Below are 26677 nucleotides of genomic sequence, written 5' to 3'. Positions count from 1 at the left end.
TGAAAGTTCGTTTCATCTTTTGGGGTGAAACACCGAAATATCTGCAAACACCATGTGCCGATATTTAACCCTTTCGAATCACTGTGAAGTGATTGGATTCAAACAAACTCTGCGATGATTCACTCTTTCTCAGCTCCATAGGCAGACAGGCCTGGGAAGTCAAGCTGTCAGTGTGGTTCTGTATTCGTGGGCCGAGTGGTTAATGCGATGTACATGGAATCCATTGCGGTTTCCCCTCGCAGGTGTGAACCCTGCCGAGTACAAAATGAGAAATGTCGTCGAAAAGAAAGGGAGCTTGCTCCCCGGCTTCTTCTTTAAGATTCAAATCAGTGGAGGGGGAAAAATATTTCACTCAAATTGGGACTGGTGGGAATCTGCAAACCACTGCCTGTTCGGGTGGAACAAGCAGATACCCGCAGAGCTTCTTTTGAGGCTATGAGCAAAGTGTTTGGAAATGAGACTAGAACAGTGAGGTGCTTGAAATCGTGATCGAAATGAAGCAGGCACCTGAGGACAAGGGTGTTTCCTTTGCCAGTGAAAGATACTGCTTCACCAAGTTGGGCCTGTGGAAGGGAATCAGTGACGGTGATTATCTTTGGTTGTTCGCCTTGTGAATGAACCCATTGCTGCGCATGTCCGTGCTAACGTCAGAACTCTGCAGCATGGTGGCGTGAGATACGCACAGGGCCGGGGCCAATGGATGATGCATCTGACTCCACCTCCCTGTTTGAAATGCAGCTCACAGCTTCTTCACACACCCCAATTAATCTTTCTCATTGTCCTGTAGCCGGCATACGGTTTGAATTCCCGATCTGCGGGAATGAGAATCCTTTCACTGTCTCGCGTCAGTAAATGTCCCTGAGAACATCTGAGTCAACTCACAGCGCAGTCATATGAGGGGAAGCTGAAATAGCCCCACATGCTGCTCACGGGCACATTTTATTCTCCCCAACTCAACGCCTCAAACACTGCGGCTCCTGGGAGTGGAAAAGAAACAATCACCAAAACCCAGTCCAAGCTCTGTGAATCTTCAGAAAATCAGCAAACGTTCATCCCTTCGGATTTTCTATCCTGGGCTGACAGGGATGGGTTTTGTCACTCTTTTCTAGGACATTGCAAGTGGATGTTTTGCAAACATGCACTACAATGCAATCTGATTAATCAGGACCTGGATGTTTTCGGTCTTTGAATGTATGTGTTGTGCTCCAGAACTTTGCTGTTCACAGTTTATAATACTTATCTTCCCAGTCCCCTGTATCACTTGTCGAAAATGTTTAATTTGTGTCTTGTAATCCTTTCACTGTCTGCTAATGAGGATAGCGTTTCCGTGTTTTACCTAAATTATCTTGACCTTGCATACCTCAAGCCTCAAGCGAATTTCACGAGAAACCTTCTCCAGTTCAAAAGCCAACTGTTCATGATGGCTCTGTTCCTTGTCACGTGTCCAATTTCAGATCGATGTTGTTAATGTCCCTTCTACTCCTTCAGATCCAGGTTTCGCTCACAGGGCTAGAACAGAACTGTCACCAAATACATTTACCAATCTACGTTCATCCTATCGATTGTATTAGCATCATCAACACTTCTCATCAAAATAACTCGAGAGACTTTCATCACAATTTTCTGTGAACAGTCATACATTAGCTTTGCTGAATGAACCCCAAATTTCTTGAAGTGGCTCCTTATTTTCGGCCCTGATTATTAATCTCTCTACGCATGGGAATGGATCCTTCCCAGCCGCTCTATCTCTCATCAATGTGTGTAGTTCAATTCGATCTCCCATCAGCCTCCTCTGTCCTGATCAAATCCAGGGCAACAGGAACCGTTGGGGCTATGGCGCGGACAGGACAATCCCAATACTCACCTTTCCTGTTAGAACTATTCCATGAGAAAGTTTAGACCACAACTTTGGGCGTGTAGTTGTGGCCGAACACTTAAGGTGTTGGCGTAGAGATCCTTTGGGGCTCCCCGCCCAGGGTGGTAACCTGCTGGCTATGATTTCTTCGCTGGCGATTTTAAATGACTTCCTGTTGGTTGCATTATCGCTCAAACTTCACAAAACCCGTCTCAATAAAGACCCGTTTTCTCATGTCTGGGAATTGATTGCCATGCAGGAAACTCGGGTTCTGAACAAACAACGTACCAGACTCACAACGTCAGCTCTGTTTCCCTTTCCACAGATGCTGCTCGACCCGTTGGCTTTCTGCAGTATTCTCTGTGTTTATTAGGCACAAGTGCTGCTTTTCATTCAAGAACTTCAATCCCTGTCCTCTGGTAACTGACTCTGGTCAGTGGCAATTGGTTCTTCTGATCATTAAACTGCCCATTCCCACCGCTTCTTCCTCCATCGTGACCAACAGCCCCAGGAAATCTCCAGTTTTCCTTCTTTGCTCCAAAGCGAACATTCTCCATCTTGGGAATGTCTCCCCAAAATGGAAATTCCTCATCCCTGGACATGAGGCAAGGCGTACAATTGGAAGAGATTTTGGCAAAATATTGTCAGTTAGGAAATGGAAAAATGTTCAAATGTTCATGAAGCAACACAGAAATCCCAGTCTCCAGCTTTGTGAACCTTTAGAAACACTTTGCGAAGCGGATTTCGAGGAGAATGAAAGATGACCGGTCCGATTGAGCAGAGACAGTCCAGACACCGTCCCCTTGTTGACGAGGCCGGGAGGTTGACTCTGATGTTCTTGGCACATGAACTGATCTGAGACAATGAAAGAATTGTCGTTCCTGCACATCATGAATTCAAACCCCTTCTCCCCTGCGAGCCAACGAGAGAACTCGGGAACAGGCAAAACACTGAAAGGCTGGAAGGGCGACGGCCCCGGAGTAAGAAAGCTAGTTCCTCGTGACATGGATGTGTCTGCAGACTGTCCCCGGTATCTCCACAAGAGATCTCCCAGGCTTGATTATGGAAAAGTAAAACTGATAGACGACAATTGTAATTCTCGGCGGGGAGGCTGAATTATAAAATCACCAGGCGATGGTGCAGCCCAAGTCAGCGCCTGTCTCTGTGGCGCAATTGGTCAGCGCGTTCGGCTGTTAACCGGAAGGTTGGTGGTTCGAGCCCACCCAGGGGCGGTGTGTTCGCTGCCCTTCTTTGGCTTCGAAGCTGTGCGCTTATAATGGCGTCAGGAAAATTTTCCCCCAACGGAAATCTTCTCCACAAAGGGGTTTCTGAATTGAATTGATGTCTAACGGAAGGGACTGCGTTTGCTGAGAAGACGAGACCAAAAGAGAAACTAGGCAGGTTTGACAGTACCTGTCGGTGAAAACACAATTTTGAAATGTTGCCTCTGATTCTCTTTCCACAGATGTTGCCTGACCTGCTGAGTTCCTCCTGCAATTTCTAACTGAAAGTTCATTTCATCTTTTGGGGTGAAACACCGAAATATCTGCAAACACCATGTGCCGATATTTAACCCTTTCGAATCACTGTGAAGTGATTGGATTCAAACAAACTCTGCGATGATTCACTCTTTCTCAGCTCCACAGGCAGACAGGCCTGGGAAGTCAAGCTGTCAGTGTGGTTCTGTATTCGTGGGCCGAGTGGTTAATGCGATGTACATGAAATCCATTGCGGTTTCCCCTCGCAGGTGTGAACCCTGCCGAGTACAAAATGAGAAATGTCGTCGAAAAGAAAGGGAGCTTGCTCCCCGGCTTCTTCTTTAAGATTCAAATCAGTGGAGGGGGAAAAATATTTCACTCAAATTGGGACTGGTGGGAATCTGCAACCCACTGCCTGTTCGGGTGGAACAAGCAGATACCCGCAGAGCTTCTTTTGAGGCTATGAGAAAAGTGTTTGGAAATGAGACTAGAACAGTGAGGTGCTTGAAATCGTGATCGAAATGAAGCAGGCACCTGAGGACAAGGGTGTTTCCTTTGCCAGTGAAAGATACTGCTTCACCAAGTTGGGCCTGTGGAAGGGAATCAGTGACGGTGATTATCTTTGGTTGTTCGCCTTGTGAATGAACCCATTGCTGCGCATGTCCGTGCTAACGTCAGAACTCTGCAGCATGGTGGCGTGAGATACGCACAGGGCCGGGGCCAATGGATGATGCATCTGACTCCACCTCCCTGTTTGAAATGCAGCTCACAGCTTCTTCACACACCCCAATTAATCTTTCTCATTGTCCTGTAGCCGGCATACGGTTTGAATTCCCGATCTGCGGGAATGAGAATCCTTTCACTGTCTCGCGTCAGTAAATGTCCCTGAGAACATCTGAGTCAACTCACAGCGCAGTCATATGAGGGGAAGCTGAAATAGCCCCACATGCTGCTCACGGGCACATTTTATTCTCCCCAACTCAACGCCTCAAACACTGCGGCTCCTGGGAGTGGAAAAGAAACAATCACCAAAACCCAGTCCAAGCTCTGTGAATCTTCAGAAAATCAGCAAACGTTCATCCCTTCGGATTTTCTATCCTGGGCTGACAGGGATGGGTTTTGTCACTCTTTTCTAGGACATTGCAAGTGGATGTTTTGCAAACATGCACTACAATGCAATCTGATTAATCAGGACCTGGATGTTTTCGGTCTTTGAATGTATGTGTTGTGCTCCAGAACTTTGCTGTTCACAGTTTATAATACTTATCTTCCCAGTCCCCTGTATCACTTGTCGAAAATGTTTAATTTGTGTCTTGTAATCCTTTCACTGTCTGCTAATGAGGATAGCGTTTCCGTGTTTTACCTAAATTATCTTGACCTTGCATACCTCAAGCCTCAAGCGAATTTCACGAGAAACCTTCTCCAGTTCAAAAGCCAACTGTTCATGATGGCTCTGTTCCTTGTCACGTGTCCAATTTCAGATCGATGTTGTTAATGTCCCTTCTACTCCTTCAGATCCAGGTTTCGCTCACAGGGCTAGAACAGAACTGTCACCAAATACATTTACCAATCTACGTTCATCCTATCGATTGTATTAGCATCATCAACACTTCTCATCAAAATAACTCGAGAGACTTTCATCACAATTTTCTGTGAACAGTCATACATTAGCTTTGCTGAATGAACCCCAAATTTCTTGAAGTGGCTCCTTATTTTCGGCCCTGATTATTAATCTCTCTACGCATGGGAATGGATCCTTCCCAGCCGCTCTATCTCTCATCAATGTGTGTAGTTCAATTCGATCTCCCATCAGCCTCCTCTGTCCTGATCAAAGCCAGGGCAACAGGAAACGTTGGGGCTATGGCGCGGACAGGACAATCCCAATACTCACCTTTCCTGTTAGAACTATTCCATGAGAAAGTTTAGACCACAACTTTGGGCGTGTAGTTGTGGCCGAACACTTAAGGTGTTGGCGTAGAGATCCTTTGGGGCTCCCCGCCCAGGGTGGTAACCTGCTGGCTATGATTTCTTCGCTGGCGATTTTAAATGACTTCCTGTTGGTTGCATTATCGCTCAAACTTCACAAAACCCGTCTCAATAAAGACCCGTTTTCTCATGTCTGGGAATTGATTGCCATGCAGGAAACTCGGGTTCTGAACAAACAACGTACCAGACTCACAACGTCAGCTCTGTTTCCCTTTCCACAGATGCTGCTCGACCCGTTGGCTTTCTGCAGTATTCTCTGTGTTTATTAGGCACAAGTGCTGCTTTTCATTCAAGAACTTCAATCCCTGTCCTCTGGTAACTGACTCTGGTCAGTGGCAATTGGTTCTTCTGATCATTAAACTGCCCATTCCCACCGCTTCTTCCTCCATCGTGACCAACAGCCCCAGGAAATCTCCAGTTTTCCTTCTTTGCTCCAAAGCGAACATTCTCCATCTTGGGAATGTCTCCCCAAAATGGAAATTCCTCATCCCTGGACATGAGGCAAGGCGTACAATTGGAAGAGATTTTGGCAAAATATTGTCAGTTAGGAAATGGAAAAATGTTCAAATGTTCATGAAGCAACACAGAAATCCCAGTCTCCAGCTTTGTGAACCTTTAGAAACACTTTGCGAAGCGGATTTCGAGGAGAATGAAAGATGACCGGTCCGATTGAGCAGAGACAGTCCAGACACCGTCCCCTTGTTGACGAGGCCGGGAGGTTGACTCTGATGTTCTTGGCACATGAACTGATCTGAGACAATGAAAGAATTGTCGTTCCTGCACATCATGAATTCAAACCCCTTCTCCCCTGCGAGCCAACGAGAGAACTCGGGAACAGGCAAAACACTGAAAGGCTGGAAGGGCGACGGCCCCGGAGTAAGAAAGCTAGTTCCTCGTGACATGGATGTGTCTGCAGACTGTCCCCGGTATCTCCACAAGAGATCTCCCAGGCTTGATTATGGAAAAGTAAAACTGATAGACGACAATTGTAATTCTCGGCGGGGAGGCTGAATTATAAAATCACCAGGCGATGGTGCAGCCCAAGTCAGCGCCTGTCTCTGTGGCGCAATTGGTCAGCGCGTTCGGCTGTTAACCGAGAGGTTGGTGGTTCGAGCCCACCCAGGGGCGGTGTGTTCGCTGCCCTTCTTTGGCTTCGAAGCTGTGCGCTTTTAATGGCGTCAGGAAAATTTTCCCCCAACGGAAATCTTCTCCACAAAGGGGTTTCTGAATTGAATTGATGTCTAACGGAAGGGACTGCGTTTGCTGAGAAGACGAGACCAAAAGAGAAACTAGGCAGGTTTGACAGTACCTGTCGGTGAAAACACAATTTTGAAATGTTGCCTCTGATTCTCTTTCCACAGATGTTGCCTGACCTGCTGAGTTCCTCCTGCAATTTCTAACTGAAAGTTCATTTCATCTTTTGGGGTGAAACACCGAAATATCTGCAAACACCATGTGCCGATATTTAACCCTTTCGAATCACTGTGAAGTGATTGGATTCAAACAAACTCTGCGATGATTCACTCTTTCTCAGCTCCATAGGCAGACAGGCCTGGGAAGTCAAGCTGTCAGTGTGGTTCTGTATTCGTGGGCCGAGTGGTTAATGCGATGTACATGAAATCCATTGCGGTTTCCCCTCGCAGGTGTGAACCCTGCCGAGTACAAAATGAGAAATGTCGTCGAAAAGAAAGGGAGCTTGCTCCCCGGCTTCTTCTTTAAGATTCAAATCAGTGGAGGGGGAAAAATATTTCACTCAAATTGGGACTGGTGGGAATCTGCAACCCACTGCCTGTTCGGGTGGAACAAGCAGATACCCGCAGAGCTTCTTTTGAGGCTATGAGAAAAGTGTTTGGAAATGAGACTAGAACAGTGAGGTGCTTGAAATCGTGATCGAAATGAAGCAGGCACCTGAGGACAAGGGTGTTTCCTTTGCCAGTGAAAGATACTGCTTCACCAAGTTGGGCCTGTGGAAGGGAATCAGTGACGGTGATTATCTTTGGTTGTTCGCCTTGTGAATGAACCCATTGCTGCGCATGTCCGTGCTAACGTCAGAACTCTGCAGCATGGTGGCGTGAGATACGCACAGGGCCGGGGCCAATGGATGATGCATCTGACTCCACCTCCCTGTTTGAAATGCAGCTCACAGCTTCTTCACACACCCCAATTAATCTTTCTCATTGTCCTGTAGCCGGCATACGGTTTGAATTCCCGATCTGCGGGAATGAGAATCCTTTCACTGTCTCGCGTCAGTAAATGTCCCTGAGAACATCTGAGTCAACTCACAGCGCAGTCATATGAGGGGAAGCTGAAATAGCCCCACATGCTGCTCACGGGCACATTTTATTCTCCCCAACTCAACGCCTCAAACACTGCGGCTCCTGGGAGTGGAAAAGAAACAATCACCAAAACCCAGTCCAAGCTCTGTGAATCTTCAGAAAATCAGCAAACGTTCATCCCTTCGGATTTTCTATCCTGGGCTGACAGGGATGGGTTTTGTCACTCTTTTGTAGGACATTGCAAGTGGATGTTTTGCAAACATGCACTACAATGCAATCTGATTAATCAGGACCTGGATGTTTTCGGTCTTTGAATGTATGTGTTGTGCTCCAGAACTTTGCTGTTCACAGTTTATAATACTTATCTTCCCAGTCCCCTGTATCACTTGTCGAAAATGTTTAATTTGTGTCTTGTAATCCTTTCACTGTCTGCTAATGAGGATAGCGTTTCCGTGTTTTACCTAAATTATCTTGACCTTGCATACCTCAAGCCTCAAGCGAATTTCACGAGAAACCTTCTCCAGTTCAAAAGCCAACTGTTCATGATGGCTCTGTTCCTTGTCACGTGTCCAATTTCAGATCGATGTTGTTAATGTCCCTTCTACTCCTTCAGATCCAGGTTTCGCTCACAGGGCTAGAACAGAACTGTCACCAAATACATTTACCAATCTACGTTCATCCTATCGATTGTATTAGCATCATCAACACTTCTCATCAAAATAACTCGAGAGACTTTCATCATAATTTTCTGTGAACAGTCATACATTAGCTTTGCTGAATGAACCCCAAATTTCTTGAAGTGGCTCCTTATTTTCGGCCCTGATTATTAATCTCTCTACGCATGGGAATGGATCCTTCCCACCCGCTCTATCTCTCATCAATGTGTGTAGTTCAATTCGATCTCCCATCAGCCTCCTCTGTCCTGATCAAATCCAGGGCAACAGGAACCGTTGGGGCTATGGCGCGGACAGGACAATGCCAATACTCACCTTTCCTGTTAGAACTATTCCATGAGAAAGTTTAGACCACAACTTTGGGCGTGTAGTTGTGGCCGAACACTTAAGGTGTTGGCGTAGAGATCCTTTGGGGCTCCCCGCCCAGGGTGGTAACCTGCTGGCTATGATTTCTTCGCTGGCGATTTTAAATGACTTCCTGTTGGTTGCATTATCGCTCAAACTTCACAAAACCCGTCTCAATAAAGACCCGTTTTCTCATGTCTGGGAATTGATTGCCATGCAGGAAACTCGGGTTCTGAACAAACAACGTACCAGACTCACAACGTCAGCTCTGTTTCCCTTTCCACAGATGCTGCTCGACCCGTTGGCTTTCTGCAGTATTCTCTGTGTTTATTAGGCACAAGTGCTGCTTTTCATTCAAGAACTTCAATCCCTGTCCTCTGGTAACTGACTCTGGTCAGTGGCAATTGGTTCTTCTGATCATTAAACTGCCCATTCCCACCGCTTCTTCCTCCATCGTGACCAACAGCCCCAGGAAATCTCCAGTTTTCCTTCTTTGCTCCAAAGCGAACATTCTCCATCTTGGGAATGTCTCCCCAAAATGGAAATTCCTCATCCCTGGACATGAGGCAAGGCGTACAATTGGAAGAGATTTTGGCAAAATATTGTCAGTTAGGAAATGGAAAAATGTTCAAATGTTCATGAAGCAACACAGAAATCCCAGTCTCCAGCTTTGTGAACCTTTAGAAACACTTTGCGAAGCGGATTTCGAGGAGAATGAAAGATGACCGGTCCGATTGAGCAGAGACAGTCCAGACACCGTCCCCTTGTTGACGAGGCCGGGAGGTTGACTCTGATGTTCTTGGCACATGAACTGATCTGAGACAATGAAAGAATTGTCGTTCCTGCACATCATGAATTCAAACCCCTTCTCCCCTGCGAGCCAACGAGAGAACTCGGAAACAGGCAAAACACTGAAAGGCTGGAAGGGCGACGGCCCCGGAGTAAGAAAGCTAGTTCCTCGTGACATGGATGTGTCTGCAGACTGTCCCCGGTATCTCCACAAGAGATCTCCCAGGCTTGATTATGGAAAAGTAAAACTGATAGACGACAATTGTAATTCTCGGCGGGGAGGCTGAAGTATAAAATCACCAGGCGATGGTGCAGCCCAAGTCAGCGCCTGTCTCTGTGGCGCAATTGGTCAGCGCGTTCGGCTGTTAACCGAAAGGTTGGTGGTTCGAGCCCACCCAGGGGCGGTGTGTTCGCTGCCCTTCTTTGGCTTCGAAGCTGTGCGCTTTTAATGGCGTCAGGAAAATTTTCCCCCAACGGAAATCTTCTCCACAAAGGGGTTTCTGAATTGAATTGATGTCTAACGGAAGGGACTGCGTTTGCTGAGAAGACGAGACCAAAAGAGAAACTAGGCAGGTTTGACAGTACCTGTCGGTGAAAACACAATTTTGAAATGTTGCCTCTGATTCTCTTTCCACAGATGTTGCCTGACCTGCTGAGTTCCTCCTGCAATTTCTAACTGAAAGTTCATTTCATCTTTTGGGGTGAAACACCGAAATATCTGCAAACACCATGTGCCGATATTTAACCCTTTCGAATCACTGTGAAGTGATTGGATTCAAACAAACTCTGCGATGATTCACTCTTTCTCAGCTCCATAGGCAGACAGGCCTGGGAAGTCAAGCTGTCAGTGTGGTTCTGTATTCGTGGGCCGAGTGGTTAATGCGATGTACATGAAATCCATTGCGGTTTCCCCTCGCAGGTGTGAACCCTGCCGAGTACAAAATGAGAAATGTCGTCGAAAAGAAAGGGAGCTTGCTCCCCGGCTTCTTCTTTAAGATTCAAATCAGTGGAGGGGGAAAAATATTTCACTCAAATTGGGACTGGTGGGAATCTGCAACCCACTGCCTGTTCGGGTGGAACAAGCAGATACCCGCAGAGCTTCTTTTGAGGCTATGAGCAAAGTGTTTGGAAATGAGACTCGAACAGTGAGGTGCTTGAAATCGTGATCGAAATGAAGCAGGCACCTGAGGACAAGGGTGTTTCCTTTGCCAGTGAAAGATACTGCTTCACCAAGTTGGGCCTGTGGAAGGGAATCAGTGACGGTGATTATCTTTGGTTGTTCGCCTTGTGAATGAACCCATTGCTGCGCATGTCCGTGCTAACGTCAGAACTCTGCAGCATGGTGGCGTGAGATACGCACAGGGTCGGGGCCAATGGATGATGCATCTGACTCCACCTCCCTGTTTGAAATGCAGCTCACAGCTTCTTCACACACCCCAATTAATCTTTCTCATTGTCCTGTAGCCGGCATACGGTTTGAATTCCCGATCTGCGGGAATGAGAATCCTTTCACTGTCTCGCGTCAGTAAATGTCCCTGAGAACATCTGAGTCAACTCACAGCGCAGTCATATGAGGGGAAGCTGAAATAGCCCCACATGCTGCTCACGGGCACATTTTATTCTCCCCAACTCAACGCCTCAAACACTGCGGCTCCTGGGAGTGGAAAAGAAACAATCACCAAAACCCAGTCCAAGCTCTGTGAATCTTCAGAAAATCAGCAAACGTTCATCCCTTCGGATTTTCTATCCTGGGCTGACAGGGATGGGTTTTGTCACTCTTTTGTAGGACATTGCAAGTGGATGTTTTGCAAACATGCACTACAATGCAATCTGATTAATCAGGACCTGGATGTTTTCGGTCTTTGAATGTATGTGTTGTGCTCCAGAACTTTGCTGTTCACAGTTTATAATACTTATCTTCCCAGTCCCCTGTATCACTTGTCGAAAATGTTTAATTTGTGTCTTGTAATCCTTTCACTGTCTGCTAATGAGGATAGCGTTTCCGTGTTTTACCTAAATTATCTTGACCTTGCATACCTCAAGCCTCAAGCGAATTTCACGAGAAACCTTCTCCAGTTCAAAAGCCAACTGTTCATGATGGCTCTGTTCCTTGTCACGTGTCCAATTTCAGATCGATGTTGTTAATGTCCCTTCTACTCCTTCAGATCCAGGTTTCGCTCACAGGGCTAGAACAGAACTGTCACCAAATACATTTACCAATCTACGTTCATCCTATCGATTGTATTAGCATCATCAACACTTCTCATCAAAATAACTCGAGAGACTTTCATCACAATTTTCTGTGAACAGTCATACATTAGCTTTGCTGAATGAACCCCAAATTTCTTGAAGTGGCTCCTTATTTTCGGCCCTGATTATTAATCTCTCTACGCATGGGAATGGATCCTTCCCAGCCGCTCTATCTCTCATCAATGTGTTTAGTTCAATTCGATCTCCCATCAGCCTCCTCTGTCCTGATCAAATCCAGGGGAACAGGAAACGTTGGGGTTATGGCGCGGACAGGACAATCCCAATACTCACCTTTCCTGTTAGAACTATTCCATGAGAAAGTTTAGACCACAACTTTGGGCGTGTAGTTGTGGCCGAACACTTAAGGTGTTGGCGTAGAGATCCTTTGGGGCTCCCCGCCCAGGGTGGTAACCTGCTGGCTATGATTTCTTCGCTGGCGATTTTAAATGACTTCCTGTTGGTTGCATTATCGCTCAAACTTCACAAAACCCGTCTCAATAAAGACCCGTTTTCTCATGTCTGGGAATTGATTGCCATGCAGGAAACTCGGGTTCTGAACAAACAACGTACCAGACTCACAACGTCAGCTCTGTTTCCCTTTCCACAGATGCTGCTCGACCCGTTGGCTTTCTGCAGTATTCTCTGTGTTTATTAGGCACAAGTGCTGCTTTTCATTCAAGAACTTCAATCCCTGTCCTCTGGTAACTGACTCTGGTCAGTGGCAATTGGTTCTTCTGATCATTAAACTGCCCATTCCCACCGCTTCTTCCTCCATCGTGACCAACAGCCCCAGGAAATCTCCAGTTTTCCTTCTTTGCTCCAAAGCGAACATTCTCCATCTTGGGAATGTCTCCCCAAAATGGAAATTCCTCATCCCTGGACATGAGGCAAGGCGTACAATTGGAAGAGATTTTGGCAAAATATTGTCAGTTAGGAAATGGAAAAATGTTCAAATGTTCATGAAGCAACACAGAAATCCCAGTCTCCAGCTTTGTGAACCTTTAGAAACACTTTGCGAAGCGGATTTCGAGGAGAATGAAAGATGACCGGTCCGATTGAGCAGAGACAGTCCAGACACCGTCCCCTTGTTGACGAGGCCGGGAGGTTGACTCTGATGTTCTTGGCACATGAACTGATCTGAGACAATGAAAGAATTGTCGTTCCTGCACATCATGAATTCAAACCCCTTCTCCCCTGCGAGCCAACGAGAGAACTCGGAAACAGGCAAAACACTGAAAGGCTGGAAGGGCGACGGCCCCGGAGTAAGAAAGCTAGTTCCTCGTGACATGGATGTGTCTGCAGACTGTCCCCGGTATCTCCACAAGAGATCTCCCAGGCTTGATTATGGAAAAGTAAAACTGATAGACGACAATTGTAATTCTCGGCGGGGAGGCTGAAGTATAAAATCACCAGGCGATGGTGCAGCCCAAGTCAGCGCCTGTCTCTGTGGCGCAATTGGTCAGCGCGTTCGGCTGTTAACCGAAAGGTTGGTGGTTCGAGCCCACCCAGGGGCGGTGTGTTCGCTGCCCTTCTTTGGCTTCGAAGCTGTGCGCTTTTAATGGCGTCAGGAAAATTTTCCCCCAACGGAAATCTTCTCCACAAAGGGGTTTCTGAATTGAATTGATGTCTAACGGAAGGGACTGCGTTTGCTGAGAAGACGAGACCAAAAGAGAAACTAGGCAGGTTTGACAGTACCTGTCGGTGAAAACACAATTTTGAAATGTTGCCTCTGATTCTCTTTCCACAGATGTTGCCTGACCTGCTGAGTTCCTCCTGCAATTTCTAACTGAAAGTTCATTTCATCTTTTGGGGTGAAACACCGAAATATCTGCAAACACCATGTGCCGATATTTAACCCTTTCGAATCACTGTGAAGTGATTGGATTCAAACAAACTCTGCGATGATTCACTCTTTCTCAGCTCCATAGGCAGACAGGCCTGGGAAGTCAAGCTGTCAGTGTGGTTCTGTATTCGTGGGCCGAGTGGTTAATGCGATGTACATGAAATCCATTGCGGTTTCCCCTCGCAGGTGTGAACCCTGCCGAGTACAAAATGAGAAATGTCGTCGAAAAGAAAGGGAGCTTGCTCCCCGGCTTCTTCTTTAAGATTCAAATCAGTGGAGGGGGAAAAATATTTCACTCAAATTGGGACTGGTGGGAATCTGCAACCCACTGCCTGTTCGGGTGGAACAAGCAGATACCCGCAGAGCTTCTTTTGAGGCTATGAGCAAAGTGTTTGGAAATGAGACTAGAACAGTGAGGTGCTTGAAATCGTGATCGAAATGAAGCAGGCACCTGAGGACAAGGGTGTTTCCTTTGCCAGTGAAAGATACTGCTTCACCAAGTTGGGCCTGTGGAAGGGAATCAGTGACGGTGATTATCTTTGGTTGTTCGCCTTGTGAATGAACCCATTGCTGCGCATGTCCGTGCTAACGTCAGAACTCTGCAGCATGGTGGCGTGAGATACGCACAGGGCCGGGGCCAATGGATGATGCATCTGACTCCACCTCCCTGTTTGAAATGCAGCTCACAGCTTCTTCACACACCCCAATTAATCTTTCTCATTGTCCTGTAGCCGGCATACGGTTTGAATTCCCGATCTGCGGGAATGAGAATCCTTTCACTGTCTCGCGTCAGTAAATGTCCCTGAGAACATCTGAGTCAACTCACAGCGCAGTCATATGAGGGGAAGCTGAAATAGCCCCACATGCTGCTCACGGGCACATTTTATTCTCCCCAACTCAACGCCTCAAACACTGCGGCTCCTGGGAGTGGAAAAGAAACAATCACCAAAACCCAGTCCAAGCTCTGTGAATCTTCAGAAAATCAGCAAACGTTCATCCCTTCGGATTTTCTATCCTGGGCTGACAGGGATGGGTTTTGTCACTCTTTTGTAGGACATTGCAAGTGGATGTTTTGCAAACATGCACTACAATGCAATCTGATTAATCAGGACCTGGATGTTTTCGGTCTTTGAATGTATGTGTTGTGCTCCAGAACTTTGCTGTTCACAGTTTATAATACTTATCTTCCCAGTCCCCTGTATCACTTGTCGAAAATGTTTAATTTGTGTCTTGTAATCCTTTCACTGTCTGCTAATGAGGATAGCGTTTCCGTGTTTTACCTAAATTATCTTGACCTTGCATACCTCAAGCCTCAAGCGAATTTCACGAGAAACCTTCTCCAGTTCAAAAGCCAACTGTTCATGATGGCTCTGTTCCTTGTCACGTGTCCAATTTCAGATCGATGTTGTTAATGTCCCTTCTACTCCTTCAGATCCAGGTTTCGCTCACAGGGCTGGAACAGAACTGTCACCAAATACATTTACCAATCTACGTTCATCCTATCGATTGTATTAACATCACCAACACTTCTCATCAAAATAACTCGAGAGACTTTCATCACAATTTTCTGTGAACAGTCATACATTAGCTTTGCTGAATGAACCCCAAATTTCTTGAAGTGGCTCCTTATTTTCGGCCCTGATTATTAATCTCTCTACGCATGGGAATGGATCCTTCCCAGCCGCTCTATCTCTCATCAATGTGTGTAGTTCAATTCGATCTCCCATCAGCCTCCTCTGTCCTGATCAAATCCAGGGCAACAGGAACCGTTGGGGCTATGGCGCGGACAGGACAATCCCAATACTCACCTTTCCTGTTAGAACTATTCCATGAGAAAGTTTAGACCACAACTTTGGGCGTGTAGTTGTGGCCGAACACTTAAGGTGTTGGCGTAGAGATCCTTTGGGGCTCCCCGCCCAGGGTGGTAACCTGCTGGCTATGATTTCTTCGCTGGCGATTTTAAATGACTTCCTGTTGGTTGCATTATCGCTCAAACTTCACAAAACCCGTCTCAATAAAGACCCGTTTTCTCATGTCTGGGAATTGATTGCCATGCAGGAAACTCGGGTTCTGAACAAACAACGTACCAGACTCACAACGTCAGCTCTGTTTCCCTTTCCACAGATGCTGCTCGACCCGTTGGCTTTCTGCAGTATTCTCTGTGTTTATTAGGCACAAGTGCTGCTTTTCATTCAAGAACTTCAATCCCTGTCCTCTGGTAACTGACTCTGGTCAGTGGCAATTGGTTCTTCTGATCATTAAACTGCCCATTCCCACCGCTTCTTCCTCCATCGTGACCAACAGCCCCAGGAAATCTCCAGTTTTCCTTCTTTGCTCCAAAGCGAACATTCTCCACCTTGGGAATGTCTCCCCAAAATGGAAATTCCTCATCCCTGGACATGAGGCAAGGCGTACAATTGGAAGAGATTTTGGCAAAATATTGTCAGTTAGGAAATGGAAAAATGTTCAAATGTTCATGAAGCAACACAGAAATCCCAGTCTCCAGCTTTGTGAACCTTTAGAAACACTTTGCGAAGCGGACTTCGAGGAGAATGAAAGATGACCGGTCCGATTGAGCAGAGACAGTCCAGACACCGTCCCCTTGTTGACGAGGCCGGGAGGTTGACTCTGATGTTCTTGGCACATGAACTGATCTGAGACAATGAAAGAATTGTCGTTCCTGCACATCATGAATTCAAACCCCTTCTCCCCTGCGAGCCAACGAGAGAACTCGGGAACAGGCAAAACACTGAAAGGCTGGAAGGGCGACGGCCCCGGAGTAAGAAAGCTAGTTCCTCGTGACATGGATGTGTCTGCAGACTGTCCCCGGTATCTCCACAAGAGATCTCCCAGGCTTGATTATGGAAAAGTAAAACTGATAGACGACAATTGTAATTCTCGGCGGGGAGGCTGAAGTATAAAATCACCAGGCGATGGTGCAGCCCAAGTCAGCGCCTGTCTCTGTGGCGCAATTGGTTAGCGCGTTCGGCTGTTAACGAAAGGTTGGTGGTTCGAGCCCACCCAGGGGCGGTGTGTTCGCTGCCCTTCTTTGGCTTCGAAGCTGTGCGCTTTTAATGGCGTCAGGAAAATTTTCCCCCAACGGAAATCTTCTCCACAAAGGGGTTTCTGAATTGAATTGATGTCTAACGGAAGGGACTGCGTTTGCTGAGAAGACGAGACCAAAAGAGAAACTAGGCAGGTTTGACAGTACCTGTCGGTGAAAACACAATTTTGAAATGTTGCCTCTGATTCTCTTTCCACAGATGTTGCCTGACCTGCTGAGTTCCTCCTGCAATTTCTAACTGAAAGTTCATTTCATCTTTTGGGGTGAAACACCGAAATATCTGCAAACACCATGTGCCGATATTTAACCCTTTCGAATCACTGTGAAGTGATTGGATTCAAACAAACTCTGCGATGATTCACTCTTTCTCAGCTCCATAGGCAGACAGGCCTGGGAAGTCAAGCTGTCAGTGTGGTTCTGTATTCGTGGGCCGAGTGGTTAATGCGATGTACATGAAATCCATTGCGGTTTCCCCTCGCAGGTGTGAACCCTGCCGAGTACAAAATGAGAAATGTCGTCGAAAAGAAAGGGAGCTTGCTCCCCGGCTTCTTCTTTAAGATTCAAATCAGTGGAGGGGGAAAAATATTTCACTCAAATTGGGACTGGTGGGAATCTGCAACCCACTGCCTGTTCGGGTGGAACAAGCAGATACCCGCAGAGCTTCTTTTGAGGCTATGATCAAAGTGTTTGGAAATGAGACTAGAACAGTGAGGTGCTTGAAATCGTGATCGAAATGAAGCAGGCACCTGAGGACAAGGGTGTTTCCTTTGCCAGTGAAAGATACTGCTTCACCAAGTTGGGCCTGTGGAAGGGAATCAGTGACGGTGATTATCTTTGGTTGTTCGCCTTGTGAATGAACCCATTGCTGCGCATGTCCGTGCTAACGTCAGAACTCTGCAGCATGGTGGCGTGAGATACGCACAGGGCCGGGGCCAATGGATGATGCATCTGACTCCACCTCCCTGTTTGAAATGCAGCTCACAGCTTCTTCACACACCCCAATTAATCTTTCTCATTGTCCTGTAGCCGGCATACGGTTTGAATTCCCGATCTGCGGGAATGAGAATCCTTTCACTGTCTCGCGTCAGTAAATGTCCCTGAGAACATCTGAGTCAACTCACAGCGCAGTCATATGAGGGGAAGCTGAAATAGCCCCACATGCTGCTCACGGGCACATTTTATTCTCCCCAACTCAACGCCTCAAACACTGCGGCTCCTGGGAGTGGAAAAGAAACAATCACCAAAACCCAGTCCAAGCTCTGTGAATCTTCAGAAAATCAGCAAACGTTCATCCCTTCGGATTTTCTATCCTGGGCTGACAGGGATGGGTTTTGTCACTCTTTTGTAGGACATTGCAAGTGGATGTTTTGCAAACATGCACTACAATGCAATCTGATTAATCAGGACCTGGATGTTTTCGGTCTTTGAATGTATGTGTTGTGCTCCAGAACTTTGCTGTTCACAGTTTATAATACTTATCTTCCCAGTCCCCTGTATCACTTGTCGAAAATGTTTAATTTGTGTCTTGTAATCCTTTCACTGTCTGCTAATGAGGATAGCGTTTCCGTGTTTTACCTAAATTATCTTGACCTTGCATACCTCAAGCCTCAAGCGAATTTCACGAGAAACCTTCTCCAGTTCAAAAGCCAACTGTTCATGATGGCTCTGTTCCTTGTCACGTGTCCAATTTCAGATCGATGTTGTTAATGTCCCTTCTACTCCTTCAGATCCAGGTTTCGCTCACAGGGCTAGAACAGAACTGTCACCAAATACATTTACCAATCTACGTTCATCCTATCGATTGTATTAGCATCATCAACACTTCTCATCAAAATAACTCGAGAGACTTTCATCACAATTTTCTGTGAACAGTCATACATTAGCTTTGCTGAATGAACCCCAAATTTCTTGAAGTGGCTCCTTATTTTCGGCCCTGATTATTAATCTCTCTACGCATGGGAATGGATCCTTCCCAGCCGCTCTATCTCTCATCAATGTGTGTAGTTCAATTCGATCTCCCATCAGCCTCCTCTGTCCTGATCAAATCCAGGGCAACAGGAACCGTTGGGGCTATGGCGCGGACAGGACAATCCCAATACTCACCTTTCCTGTTAGAACTATTCCATGAGAAAGTTTAGACCACAACTTTGGGCGTGTAGTTGTGGCCGAACACTTAAGGTGTTGGCGTAGAGATCCTTTGGGGCTCCCCGCCCAGGGTGGTAACCTGCTGGCTATGATTTCTTCGCTGGCGATTTTAAATGACTTCCTGTTGGTTGCATTATCGCTCAAACTTCACAAAACCCGTCTCAATAAAGACCCGTTTTCTCATGTCTGGGAATTGATTGCCATGCAGGAAACTCGGGTTCTGAACAAACAACGTACCAGACTCACAACGTCAGCTCTGTTTCCCTTTCCACAGATGCTGCTCGACCCGTTGGCTTTCTGCAGTATTCTCTGTGTTTATTAGGCACAAGTGCTGCTTTTCATTCAAGAACTTCAATCCCTGTCCTCTGGTAACTGACTCTGGTCAGTGGCAATTGGTTCTTCTGATCATTAAACTGCCCATTCCCACCGCTTCTTCCTCCATCGTGACCAACAGCCCCAGGAAATCTCCAGTTTTCCTTCTTTGCTCCAAAGCGAACATTCTCCATCTTGGGAATGTCTCCCCAAAATGGAAATTCCTCATCCCTGGACATGGGGCAAGGCGTACAATTGGGAAGAAATTTTGGCAAAATATTGTCAGTTAGGAAATGGAAAAATGTTCAAATGTTCATGAAGCAACACAGAAATCCCAGTCTCCAGCTTTGTGAACCTTTAGAAACACTTTGCGAAGCGGATTTAGAGGAGAATGAAAGATGACCGGTCCGATTGAGCAGAGACAGTCCAGACACCGTCCCCTTGTTGACGAGGCCGGGAGGTTGACTCTGATGTTCTCGGCACATGAACTGATCTGAGACGTTGAAAGAATTGTCGTTACTGCACATCAGGAATTCAAACTCCTTCTCGCCTCCGAGCCAATGAGAGAACTCGGGAACAGGCAAAACGCTGAAAGGCTGGAAGGGCGACGGCCCCGGAGTAAGAAAGCTAGTTCCTCGTGACATGGATGTGTCTGCAGAGAGTGGGATCAGACTGTCCTCAGTGTCTCCACAGTAAATGTCCCAGACTTTATTTGTGATAATTAAGACTGATAGACCACAATTGTAATTTTAGGCGGGGCAGGCTGAATTTTGAATTCACTAATAGCCTCCCCTAAGCGATGGCCTTTTGTCGTTGCTTGTCTCTGTGGCGCAATTGGCCAGCGCATTCGGCTGTTAACTGAAAAGTTGGTTCTTCGAGCCCACCCAGTGGCGGTGTGTTGGTTGCTCCTCCTTGGCTTGGGTTGTGTGCTTTTAATGGGGTCTATCAAACAATTTCCAGAACAGTTGCTTCTCATTCTGTCTCCTTGCTTCCGTTTGTCCCGTCTCCAGGAACCGGGCCCTCTCTACTGGCAGAAAATTAAACCGTTTTCTTTCGAAACTTTTCTCTGACACCTGAGTGACCAGTGACAAGCATTGCCCTCCTCAACAGAGAACAGGAGAAGACCACGCAGACCTCCACGAGTGTGTCATCTCAATTGTGCACATTGGGTCAGTATATCAATGTGAAATATTTATGTCGAAGTGTTTTGGGAAGCAGATGAGTAGGCGAGGTGCAGAACAGAGCGCCCTTATACGGAAAGCTGCTAAAGAGGACTTTGCGTGAATAGGAGAGATGGTTTCCCTTCTGGGTGATGCTCCCATCACGCACCCGCAGACATTCCCACATTCTGTTTTTCGAACTGCGATTTCGATCAAAAGCACATAATTTCAACACTCACAAAATTCAAACTTTAACAAATTGCTCATCGATGTACTTTGCGGACACCTGGAAAAAGTTCTTCCAAACGTACCTGGGGAATTTCGGTCTGAGGGCTCTTGAACTTTAAGTAGAAGGAAGTTTGCCTCGAGGCTGCATAATATGGAGATGTGTTCCCCATGTTAACTGATAGTGGTTGACCATCCCAGTGCTTCCTAATGCAGAGTTGCCCTGACCCACAGGGAGGTTTCTTTGATAAACTCTCCCGGGGCTTCCAGCCGCACCGTGACGTCATAGGGCGAGCCCCCGGTGATGGCCTGCAGCTGCTGTGACGCAATAATGATGCTGGCCCCGGAACATGAATACAAATTAGTTCATGAGTCACGTGGTACTGAATTATTGGATGGAATGTTCTTTCAACTTCACGGATTTATATGTGAGAGGAGGTAAGTGGGCAGGGCTTACACCTCGGGTCCACTCTTCCTTCACTCTCAACACCCCACACCCACCTCCCATTGTCCCAAGGCACTTTATCCTCTAACCGCCGAATGTGTAACACCTGCCCATTTACCTGCTCCCTCCTGAATATCACAGGGCTCGAACATACCCGCCAGGTGAAGCAGCACTTTACCTGCACATTTGCCACAACCTAGTCTACTGCATTCGCTGCTCACAGTGTGGTTTCCCCAAAGTAGCATGAAGCATAAACTGGGTGACTGTTTCGCAGAACATCTCAATTCTGCCCGCAAAAAAGGCCCTGAGCTTCGGGTTGCCCGCCACTTTAACATGCCACCCTGTTCCCTGGCCAACATCTCTGTCTCAGGCATGCAGCAGTGTTCCAGCAAAGCTCAGCTCCAGATGGAAGAACAATGCTTCATTTTCCACTTGAAGACCCTACATGCCCCCTGTCTTCAATATCGAGTTCCATGACTTTAGGGCCTGAAATCCGCCATGTCCTATTCTCTCCTATTCACGTAACGTCGTCTTTAGCAGCTTACCCGTCAAAGGGTGCTCTGTTCTGCACCTCGCCTTCTCATCTGCTTCCCAAAAAACTCAACATGAATATTTCACATTGATATACTGGCCCAATGTGCACAGTTGAGGTGACACACTCGTGGAGGTCTGCGTGGTTTTCTCCTGTTCTCTGTTGAGGAGGGCAATGCTTGTGGTCATGTTCAGATGCGCAGATTTACACGGAAAAGGCAAGAGAATGATACGAATTGAGACACGCGTTTACTTACGGTGTAGAACCAGCAGAGCGAAGGTGGGCCGCATGGCCTCCATCTACGCTGTGACATATGTTATGATTCAGAGTTAAATCACAGTTCGATCAACAGAATGTGGGAATTTAGAAAACAGTTCATATTCACACAGCCTCCATACGTCTGCGAAACACCATATAACACGACAGCAGTGGAGATCTTTGACACCAGTCTCGAACTTGCCTGTCACACGCCAGACGAAAGGGTGAAGGGATCTATGGAAAACACTCCGTGCGGGAAAGTGGAGTGGCGCAGCGGGAGGGTGCTGGGTTCATGTCCCTCGATCAAAACTGTCGTCTGCTATTGCTTTCCTTTGTAACGGTACTCTGTTCTATATCTTGCCTTTGCCTCTGCTTCCCAAATCTTCGAGCATCTGAGCTGAATATGTCACTAAACACGGGCCCAATTTACACAATTGAGGGGAAGTGCTTGTGGAGATTTGAGTTGCTTTCCGCCGGTCTGCTCTGAACTGAATCCTAACACCTCTTCTCTGAAATGGGAATGAGCTGGTGAAGTTGAAACAATTCGAATTCGAATCCCTACAGTGTGGAAACAGGCCGTCCTGCTCAACAAGTCCGTATCAACCCTCCGAAGAGTAACCCGCCCAGACCCGACATTTACTTCTGACTGATGCCCCCAACCTCCCGACCTCTGGGCACTATGGGGCAGTTTAACATGGTCAGTCCACCTAACCTGCACATCTTTCGACTGTGGAAGGAAACCGGAGCACCGCAGGAAACCCACGCAGACACGGGGAGATTGAACAAACTCCACACAAACAAGCCGCACACGGGTAGGATCGAATTCAGGTTCCGTTATGAGACAGCAGGGTTAACCACTGAGCCACAAAGCCACATTATTTGCGGTCGTATTCATTCCCTGCAATAATTCCCCACTCCGGTTCAGACGTGAATGACAGGACGATCAGCATTTCGAAAGCAGCATCACCACACAGACACAGTTCCCATGATGAGGACACATATCACCGATTGGGAATCATCTCGGAGAGATACAAGTGACAGAGAGTCACATGGAAATGATGGACTGAACGGCTTCAGGCTGCGGCGGAATGACGTCACACGTTGATGCCGTCCCTCTCCCTGTCTCTGGGACAGAGCGGCTGAGGGAGAAACAATGGCTCATTTTCAACTTCATCTGGGACAGTTGGGGCTCAGATGTTCACTGCTGCCCGTTCTCAGCAAAGAAACAGACGCCCGTGTTAGAAAAGTCTTTCTGCAGGATTGCTGTGTGAAGACGAATTCTGAACACCGAGCAGGCTGCACACAAATACACTCATATGGATATACCTGAGGGAACAGTTTCCGGTGTCCATTTCTCTCTGTCCCGCCATCACAGCATCTTTCTGTCTCTTTGATTACAGACCTTTGTAATGTAGTTAAAACTTGCCCATTTCCTATGCATTAGTGGAACTGACGTCTCCCATCCAAAGTGATTGCGAGAGAGCAGAAGAGCGAAGGGGCTCTGCCCTCCCCCAGAACAGTTTGCAATTAGAAACAATATGGTTTAATTATCCGCCAGTGGAGAGAGTCCAGTTACTGGGAACGGGACAAACAGCAGCGTCCTGGGCGCAGGGAGACGGAATGAGAAGCAAATGTTGTGGAATCTCTTTGCTGTTTGCGATTCTTGGTGCAACTCAAACGTATTTCACACTGAGCAAGTCTCAGCTGATTCAGGGGAGGGCGCTTGGAGCGTCCGGGGTCAGGGTAGCTCGCGCCGTGCTGGGCCTGTGGCTCGTTGGTCTAGTGGTATGATTCTCGTTTCGGGCCTTCAGTTGGGTGAATTTGCGAGAGATCCCGGGTTCGAATCCCGGACGAGCCCTCGTTTCTTAAGTTGCCTTGTGCAGAAACGCCGGGGTGATTTTCTCAAAAAGCACATTTATTAAACGAGATTGTGCTGCCTGAAGTCGGGATGAGGTCGAGCTCCCATTCCAGCGAACAGGATAAAAGGAAACACTTGCTCAAAGTCAAAACAATCATTGCACATAGTTCGCCCGCGCAGTCCGACTCTGAATGAATCCTCCAGCTGCATTATTGCTCAATTGTGAGCGTGAAATTTCAGGAAGCGGGGAAGTGAAGTGATTGCAGACAGCGCTGAACAGGTTGACGTGAATGGTGCCGTGTATGAGGATTGTCAGCAATGAAGGTAGATTGGAAAGTTGGGACAGTTCTCCTAGGAGAACAGGAGGTTGAAAGCTGGCCTGATTGACGTTTTTCAAGTCATGAGGGTCTAGACACAGGAATAATGGAGTGCAAATGCTCCCACGCCTGAAAGGATCGACAACGATTCAGCAGAGTTTTAAAATCACGAGGAAAAGAAGTAAAAGTGACATTAGGAAGAACGTTTTCGTCCAGGGAGTGATCAGGGTCAGTAGGTGACGCAAACTTCAAACAATTATGGTCCTGAACCCATAGGACAGACGGATGGGAGTGGAAGACAAGAAGAAAGAGAGACACAGAGTGAGCGAGAAAAGGGAGAAAAGTCAGAAAAACAGAAGTTAAGGAAAAACATAGAGAGACTGAGGAAGGGATACAATTCCAGTGGGTCCCAGCTTTCTCTGTGGTTTCATACACTCCCTCTCAACCAGGAGAGACAGGCCCTGCTCCGAGAATCTACGTCAGTCTGGCTGGTTCAGGGACGGTGTTTCGCACACTTGCTTTCATTTTTCACACCATTGAGTGTTGGAGTTGGGACGTCATGTTGAGGTTGTACAGGATGTTGATGAGGCCACTTTTAGTTTCTGTTCATTAATATGTAAATCCCAGAACTACTTTTAAGGTACATTCTCCAGATTTTATAAAAAGAGGTGACATCTCAGCTCAGTCAATGTATTAAAGGTGTGAGGTTTGATTCTGTCTGTATCCCAATCTTGAGTTAGACTGGTTGTATTTTCAAAGTAGGGATTTATAAAATATGACATGGCTTCACTGCCTGCAGATTGCACACTCTTTGAGGAAAACTGAATGTATCTGCAAATATAATTCTGAAAATCCAAATTCACCCCAAAGACTAGTGTGTGCATAAGAGAGTGCGTGTTTGTATGCTTGGTAAAGTGTCATAATTTGGAGATGTCGGTGTTGGACTGGGCTGTACAAGGTTAAAAATCACACAACACCAGGTTATAGTCCAATAGGTTTAATTGGAAGCACTAGCTTTTGGAGCGCTGTTCCATCATCAGGTGGTTGTGGAGGACACAATTGTAAGGCACAGAATTTAGAGCAAAAATTTAAAGTGTGATGTAACTAAAATTGTACATAGGAAAATACCTTGATTGTTTGTTGAGTCTTTCATCTGTTCATAAACCATGAGAGTTTCACTTCTTTCATATGTAAATAGAGTCATAGAGATGTACAGCATGGAAACAGACCCTTCGGTCCAACCTGTCCATGCTGACCAGATATCCCACCCCAATCTAATCCCACCTGCCAGCACCCTGCCCATATCCTTCCAAACCCTTCCTGTTCATATACCCATCCAAATGCCTCTTAAATGTTCTCAGGTTAACTGTAACAATTTGTGTTAGCTAACATCAAATGTTACAGTTAACCTGAAAAGTAACTTATGTAAATCACAAAACTTCTTAAAATTTACATCTGAAAAATGTGAAACTATCATGGTATTCGAACAGATGAAAGATTCAACAAACAATCAAGGTATTTTTTAATGTATAATTTCAGCTTCATCACACTGTAAACGTTTGTTATAAATTCTGTGTCTTATAACTGTGTCCTCCACAACCACCTGATGAAGGAGCGGTGCTCCGAACGCTAATGCTTCCAATTAAACCTGTTGGACTATAACCTGGTGTTGTGTGATTTTTAACTTGGTAAAGTGTAAGTGTGATGGAGTGTAAGGCTGTGAAAGGCTGTGAAAGGCTGTATTTGTGTGTGTCCCTGAGAGAGACCGTGTGGATAAAAGCGAGAGGTGGCATTTTGGTAAAACAAACAAGGGCAAGACTTGTACAGTAAATGGTAGGGCCCTGGGTCTTGTTGTAGAACAGAGACCTGTTTTGGGGGTGGGGGTGGAGGGGAAGTTTCAGGTACATAGTTCTTTGAAAGTTTCATCACTGGTAGACAGGGTAGTTAAGGTGGTGTTTCGCACACTTGCTTTCATTTTTCACACCATTGAGTGTTGGAGTTGGGACGTCATGTTGAGGTTGTACAGGATGTTGATGAGGCCAATTTTAGTGTACTGAGTACAGTCCTGGTCGCCCTGTTATAGGCAGAATACTATTGGAGAGGGTTTGGAAAAGCTTTTCCAGGATGTTGCCAGGATTGGAGTGTTCAGGTTACATGGAGAGGCTTGGACCTTTTTCACTGGAGCGTAGGAGGTTGAGGGTAACCTTGTAGAAATTTATAAAATCATGAAGGTTGTAGGTAAAGTGATTAGCAAATGTCTATTCCTTAGAGAAGGAGAATTAAAAACTAGGGGACTTTTTTTAAGGTGAGAGGAGAGAGATTTCAAAAGGAACCTGAGGGATAACGTTTTTACACAGACGTTAGTTTGTGAGTGAATGAACTTCCAGAAGTGATAGACGCAAGTATAGTTACAACATTTAAAAAACATTTGGATGGTGTAATGAAGGTGTAGGTGTGTAGTGTACCTTTTGACAGAGAGGAAACGAGCAAGGACTGACTGAAAGCACAAAGCGTGCTGAACAATTTAAAAATGTAACGTTTGGTTGAAACAAATAGCTGGAGTTGTGTTGCCATGGAACAAAAACAAATTCCAATTCGGCCAATCAGTTTAAAGTATGCCCCTGATACCAAATTCCTATCGAACTTGAATTTTACAGTTTGGAATGACACCAAACCAATGAAATGATCTGATGTTTTCGGGTATAAAACCAGACATTTTGAACAGTTAGAGGGGAAACAGCAAAGACAACCAAGCAAGCCGTTAATAGCATTTTAAGTGTGGAACCACCAGCTTTTGTGGGAGGAGTGCATTCCTCAGAAACATTTTGGACGAATACTGTATAACTGTGAGACTGAAAACAGTTT

General features: G+C 46.4%; 5 non-coding genes across 5 annotated transcripts; all 5 read left to right on the top strand.

Annotated features, from left to right (window-relative positions):
• Nucleotides 1-3013: 3013 nt before the first annotated feature.
• trnan-guu (transfer RNA asparagine (anticodon GUU)) lies at nt 3014-3087 on the top strand. The gene has a single exon. It is a non-coding gene; the product is annotated as a tRNA-Asn (tRNA).
• A 3286-nt stretch (nt 3088-6373) lies between these two features.
• trnan-guu (transfer RNA asparagine (anticodon GUU)) lies at nt 6374-6447 on the top strand. The gene has a single exon. It is a non-coding gene; the product is annotated as a tRNA-Asn (tRNA).
• Nucleotides 6448-9733: 3286 nt separating this feature from the next.
• Nucleotides 9734-9807, top strand: trnan-guu (transfer RNA asparagine (anticodon GUU)). The gene has a single exon. It is a non-coding gene; the product is annotated as a tRNA-Asn (tRNA).
• A 3286-nt stretch (nt 9808-13093) lies between these two features.
• Nucleotides 13094-13167, top strand: trnan-guu (transfer RNA asparagine (anticodon GUU)). Its single transcript has one exon. It is a non-coding gene; the product is annotated as a tRNA-Asn (tRNA).
• A 10238-nt stretch (nt 13168-23405) lies between these two features.
• trnap-cgg (transfer RNA proline (anticodon CGG)) lies at nt 23406-23495 on the top strand. Its single transcript is given in 2 exon segments — nt 23406-23441; nt 23460-23495. It is a non-coding gene; the product is annotated as a tRNA-Pro (tRNA).
• The last annotated feature ends 3182 nt before the right edge of the window (nt 23496-26677 follow it).

The sequence above is a fragment of the Chiloscyllium punctatum genome, chromosome 36, assembly GCF_047496795.1.
Source record: "Chiloscyllium punctatum isolate Juve2018m chromosome 36, sChiPun1.3, whole genome shotgun sequence".
NCBI lineage: Eukaryota > Metazoa > Chordata > Chondrichthyes > Orectolobiformes > Hemiscylliidae > Chiloscyllium > Chiloscyllium punctatum.
This window is presented reverse-complemented; position numbering and strand designations above follow the sequence as displayed.